This window comes from Leptonychotes weddellii, chromosome 14 (assembly GCF_054177405.1).
Source record: "Leptonychotes weddellii isolate Sample4059 chromosome 14, ASM5417740v2, whole genome shotgun sequence".
NCBI lineage: Eukaryota > Metazoa > Chordata > Mammalia > Carnivora > Phocidae > Leptonychotes > Leptonychotes weddellii.
Window position 1 is genome coordinate 54062705 of NC_138382.1, and position 6000 is coordinate 54068704.

Consider the following 6000-nt stretch of genomic DNA (forward strand, 5'->3'; position numbering starts at 1 on the left):
TATTTCCTTTATCATGAGGCCAGCTGTATCCTATTTCTCTTCTAGTGAAAGGGGAATAAAAGAAATCTTAGATTTATCATCTATTGAATGCTCTCTTGACAAATTATAGTCTTACTCACTTTATAAAATTTACTCACAATAGTTTTCACAAACAGATAGTTGGAATATGGTGAATGAGTTCTGCTTGGGAAATTGAAACAGATCATGTGTGTGCCTGTAAGATACCTCTTATAAGTATATCATTGTTAGGGGTGTTCTTGGGGGCTAGGTTCAGCTGAAAGGGTTTTTTTTTTTTTTTTTTTTTAACTAAAGAGTAATTTATGTAAGTTTCCAGGCAGGGAAAAGAGATGGAATTTAAATCAATAGAACAGTTTAAGTCAAAGGCTAAGAAAAATCGGACCAAGTGTCCAAATGGAAGCTGAGTAACTAGGCTGTAAACAGTTATGCAGTTTGTCAGAAGTCAAGGACATTACAGACTGGAGCCTAAAAGGGGCCAAATCTGAGGTTAAGATAGGCTAGTATCTAAATCCACTAGTACTGAATTACTTTCCTAGTGTTGCTGTAACAAATTGCCATACATATGGTGTCTTAAAAGAACCCAAATTTATTATTGTACAGTTCTGGAGTTCAGAAGTTCAAGATGGGCCTCACTGGGCTAAAATCAATGGTCACTGAGGTTGTGTTCCTTTTTGGAGGCTCTAGGTGAGAGTCCATTTTCTTTCCTTTACTAGTTTCTAGCTGCTATAATTCCTTGGATCATGGCCCCCTTCCACCTTCAAAGCCAGTAATGGTCTGTTGAATCTTTCTCACAGTATATAACTCTGACTCTGACCCACTGCCTTCCTCTTTCACTTATAAGGATCCTTATGATAACATTGTACTCCGCTGGACAATCCAGGATAATCTCCCCATCTCATATCAGCTGATTAGCAACCTTAATTATTTTAATTCCATCTGAAACCTTACTTCCCCTTTGTTATGTAACAAAACATATCATCCAGAGGTTCTGAGAATTAGGGCATGGACATCTGTGGGGGACTGTTATTCTGCCTACCATAGACATTGATCATGTTTCTCACATAGCTGGCTGGAAAAGAGGATGTTTTCTTTTTTTTTTTTTCCATTTCCTTTTTTTTAAATTTAATTTTATTATGTTATGTTAATCACCATACAATGTTTTCTTAGAATAGTGTTTAAACTGAATGCTTGTATTCCTCCAAAATTCTTATGTTAAAATCTTAACCCCCAATGTGGTGGTATTAAAGGTGGGGCCCTTGGGAAGGATTTAGTTCATAAGGGTGGAGCGCTCCCAAATGGGATTAGTGGCCTAATGAAAGGGACTTCAGAGAGCTCTCTAGCTGAAGTCTGAAACCTGGAAGAGGACTCTCACCAGAACCTGACTGCTGACACCCTGATCTTGGACTTCCAGCCTTCACAACTGTGAGAAATAAGTTTCTATTGCTTATAACTACCCCGTCTACAGTACCTTGTTAAAGCAACCCAGAATGATTAAGACAAATAGTAAAAGTAAACCAGGCTGGACCAAATAAACATAATTCTATGTTTACCTCTGGTTCATATAAATTGCAGGCTAATTCTCTGCACAGTGATAACAGCTAGAGGTGAGGAAGAACTATGTTGGGATCCAAATTGTTTAAATGGCAGGCATGAAATTTGTGTGTTTCTTTCATTCTTTTGAGTACAAAGCATCTTTTCAGCAGTTTCTATAATATTTCTCTATATCCTGGCCATATCTGTTCCCCCTGAAGCCAAACAGATTAAGAATCATAGCTTTGCTTATAATTTATTGAAATATTCAAATTAAGTGAGAGTCTCTTTGTGTCATTTTTGGTGTTGACATTTAGAGCCTCAACTCTGATTTTGCTAATATATTCATTCAGATTACTATGGCATTCATAAAATCCTAAAAGCTAAGAAATCTTATCAAGTAATATTGTAAATTAATAGGTAATCAAGAATTATCTCATGGCTCATAGACATCCTCTATTTCAGTGGTTCTCAAACTTGCCTCCGCGTTAGAATTATCTGGGGAGTTTTAAGAAATACTGTACATGGAGTCCACCATCCCAATTAAGTTAAAATCCCTGGGGATGGGGCCTGAACATTAGTATTATTTGAAAGCTCCCCAGGTATTTTGAATGTGCAGTCACAGTTAAGAATTACGCTGTTTCTTCCCCCTATTTTTCATTCTTCTCTTGTTTGCCTTTCTTTCTCTCTATTCTGGGCTTGGCTGAAAGATTACCTTTTCCATGTAATAGAGGGAGTTAATTGGAAGCCTCTGTTTTTATTGAAGCTGCCAGGCCATATCTCCTGTAGAAAAACGAACTGGCTGGCTCCTGACAGCAAATACTTTACTTGTTTCTCTGAATCAACAGATAAATAAAGGTACAAACATATTCAAACAGATAACACTAGAGGTTTCTCTGCAGGCACAAAGTGGTTTTAAGTTACTCAGGTGTTTTATACTGTTAATGATAATGTTTTTACAAAGAGATGCTGGGTTATGATTACCATAAACCATGGGCAAGTTTGCCACTTCAAGTTGGAAGTATATGTGCGATGTGAGTCATTTGCATTTATCTCTTTATCACTTGAAACTGGCCAGACTTAAACTACTTAGAACTGACTTCATAACAGATTACCATTATGTAGAATGTTTGGACATGAATAATGTTAAAGACACCGTGAGGTGTCACAAAAATTAAGTGCCTCTTGTGTCATGGCATCCCTGAACACTATTTTATTTGCAGAGCTTTGTATTCCACAAATATCTGGTAGATACTGTACAGGGATGATATAGTATTTTATTCTGAATGAGTATAACATTGCATTACTGATTTGGAAGAAAAAGAAGTTAATTTATTTATCTCCCATGTGTCTGCAGACAACAATGTAATTGTACTTTTCCATGCCAGAAGATTTTTGTCTGTCCTTCTTTGTGTGATAATGGATTTGGTCATTTAAAAAATATATATATTGTGAATATATTATTATGAAAAATTAAATATTATATACAAGTCTTCCTGGTTGAAGGCTTGTTGAATCGCCTATTAATAAAGAGTTTCTTTTTACTACTCTAGCAGTGTCACCAGAATGAGAGCCTCAGCTGCATACAAATGATCAATTTGTGCATGTCTAGGCTTGTCCTGAGTGCTCACTGCATCAGCCAACTGAGAACTGATTTACATGCTGAACTACACAGTTTTACAGAAAGGACACCTGACTGGATTCTGACATGATGTAGTCTTTCAGGACTAAGACATCAAAGCTACAGTGATAGAAGGGTCTCCCCTCATTACAAGGTGCTCAAAGGGGAAGGGACTCATTTTGAGTAAAGGGAAGGTTGAGGTGCATAATAACAGATGGGGGCACCAATGGCCAATATATGCTGTTCTAAGACACCAAGACTATCTTCCAGCCTCCACACTGGTGTCAAAACAAAACTTGCACTGATAAATTTAAACAGACAAGGAAGACTTTATTTAAGACTATTGCAACAGGGAAGGAGACTGAACTCAACTACACTGAAATAAAACATGGGAGGCTTTTAAGCACGGGGGTGAGCTAGTGGACAAATACTGGTGGACACTAGGGAATAGGTTGATCAATGAGATGTGTTGAGCACACTGAATTATTCCTGAGTTTGCAAATGTTTTTCTAGGCTATTAGACCATTTATGCTTGCTAACTGGCACCCACCCAAGTTAGGTTCCTATTCTCCCACAGAGACTGGGAAATTTGAAGCTATCTCCTTCAATGTTTAACATTTCAAAGAGATGGTTCCCTGGTCCTTGAGAAAGACATTTCTTGGGTTGTAAAACTGGCAAGAGGCTGGGAGATTTACATACATTTCAGAGTAGAAGAGAAATAATTTACAATTGCAAATTTTGTAAAGTAAATGTTCTAAGAAAAGGGAGGTCAGGGGCATATGGTCAGGAAGAAAACTGTGTAAAGTTTAGTCAAGCTGAGGAGAGTGTTAGGCCATCTTTGCCATTGGACTAGTGCTAAAGTCTCGAGGAGAAGTGACCTCAATAAAGCCTGATTCAAATAGAAAGTGATGACATGAAAGTTTGTAATAAAACAAAGACCCAGGGCCACGCTGAGAAAGGAAGGGCATTTCTCTATGTCATCTCTGCACAGGAATCACTGAAGCAGAGAGGAGGAAAGTCTCCATCAGGGCCAGTGAAGAGCAAGGGTCTGTGAAAGATCAGTGGGGGGTAATGGAGAGCTGACAGCCAAGAAGGATTCCTGTAGTCGCACCTTTTTGGGAGTAGTTGGGAAGTCTGGTTCTCCATTTGGGTGTTACAACAACCTGGGTGCCAAGCACAGGAAAATCAGTGGAAGTGATGGAAGACGGCAACTACTTCTCATGGGCAAATGTGAGTATGCTGTGCACCACTCTGGGATCAAAGGGAATTATTTGGAAGTGGTTATTGTTTCAGTGACATTGTTGGGAGAATTCATCCTAGAAATTTGCCGTATTTTTCTTCTTCTGATCCTGCAGTACCTTTCAGATTGGTGTAATTTTGGAAGCAGCATATTTTACTGAAAAATAATATACTTAGTCCTGTTTTTCAAATCAAAATTCCGATTTCCATTTTGCCACTTATCTGTGTGATCTTGAGCAAGTGATTTAAATTCCTTGTGCTTGAATTATATTTTTTCTTCTGTGAAATAAAAACAAAAATACTTGCATGATTGGTATAATGGTGAAATGTATAAAAAGCATAAAACCCAGTGCCTGGTGGGCACCACAAATGTAAATACCCTTCCTTCATTACATTCCTTGTTTGTTTTTTAAAATATTTTATTTATTTATTTGACAGTGAGAGAGAGCGAGCACAAGCAGGGGAAGTGGGAGAGGGAGAAGCAGGCTCCTCATTGAGCAGGGAGCCCGATGTGGGGCTCGATCCCAGGACCCTGGGATCATGACCTTAGCCAAAGGCAGATGCTTAACCAACTGAGCCACCCAGGTGCTCCTACATTCATCTTAATGTACAAAGATGATAAGTACCAAACATACCAAATTACAAATACATTTCAAGGCAGAAGATGAAGAATACTCAAGAATTTAACTGATACTGAAAACTTGACTAAATTATTAGCTTTCCCAAGATGGTCTCTAGGTACAGAAAGTTTAGAGACTTGAGAAAGTCTTCAAATGATGGATGCTTGAAACCTCTGGCCTCAATTACTTGGATAATTCAGATGAAAAAGATAAAGTATTTTCTTAGCATCACTATATCTCAATTCTTTGATCTATTTCGCATGTTTAGACATAGCAAGTCAGAAGAAGTGGAACAAAATTACAATTTGCAACTAGAATGTAACTAAAATAGTTGTAGTAACAAATTCTGACAAGGGGAATTTTCATCATGCAACAAAGCACTAATATGTTTGCAAGAAATCTCTAACTTTTCCAATACTTTACTAAAAGGATAGATACTGTGTCGTCTTGAACACTTATTTTATCATATCTAGCCTACAGAACACATATGAAAATATGTAATCTAAATGCATGATTTACAAAGATTTTATGCCATTAAAAATAACATCAATAGCAAGTTATATGAAAAAGGAGGGATAATTTTTGTGCCTCTCTGCAGGTGTGTGTGTATATGTGGGGCTGTGAGATATGAATTGTATCAATTTTACTGAGTTTCGGTCTATGTAGTAGGTACTTGAATTTTTTTCCTGTCTCTGGCTTTGTGTAGCACCTGTTTCTGTGTTACTATTTTTGTGAACTTCTCCAGGTAATTGGTTTCATGTGATTATACCTTTTCCCAGCATTTCTAGAAACATCTTAAATATCAATACCTAAAGGAGCAGGAGAAAGAACAGCAAATAAAGCCTAAACCCAGCAGGAGAAGAGAAATAATAAAGATCAGAGCAGAAATCAATGAAATAGAAACCAAAAGAATAGTAGAACAGATAAATGAAACTAGGAGCTGGTTCTTTGAAAGAATTAACAAGATTGATA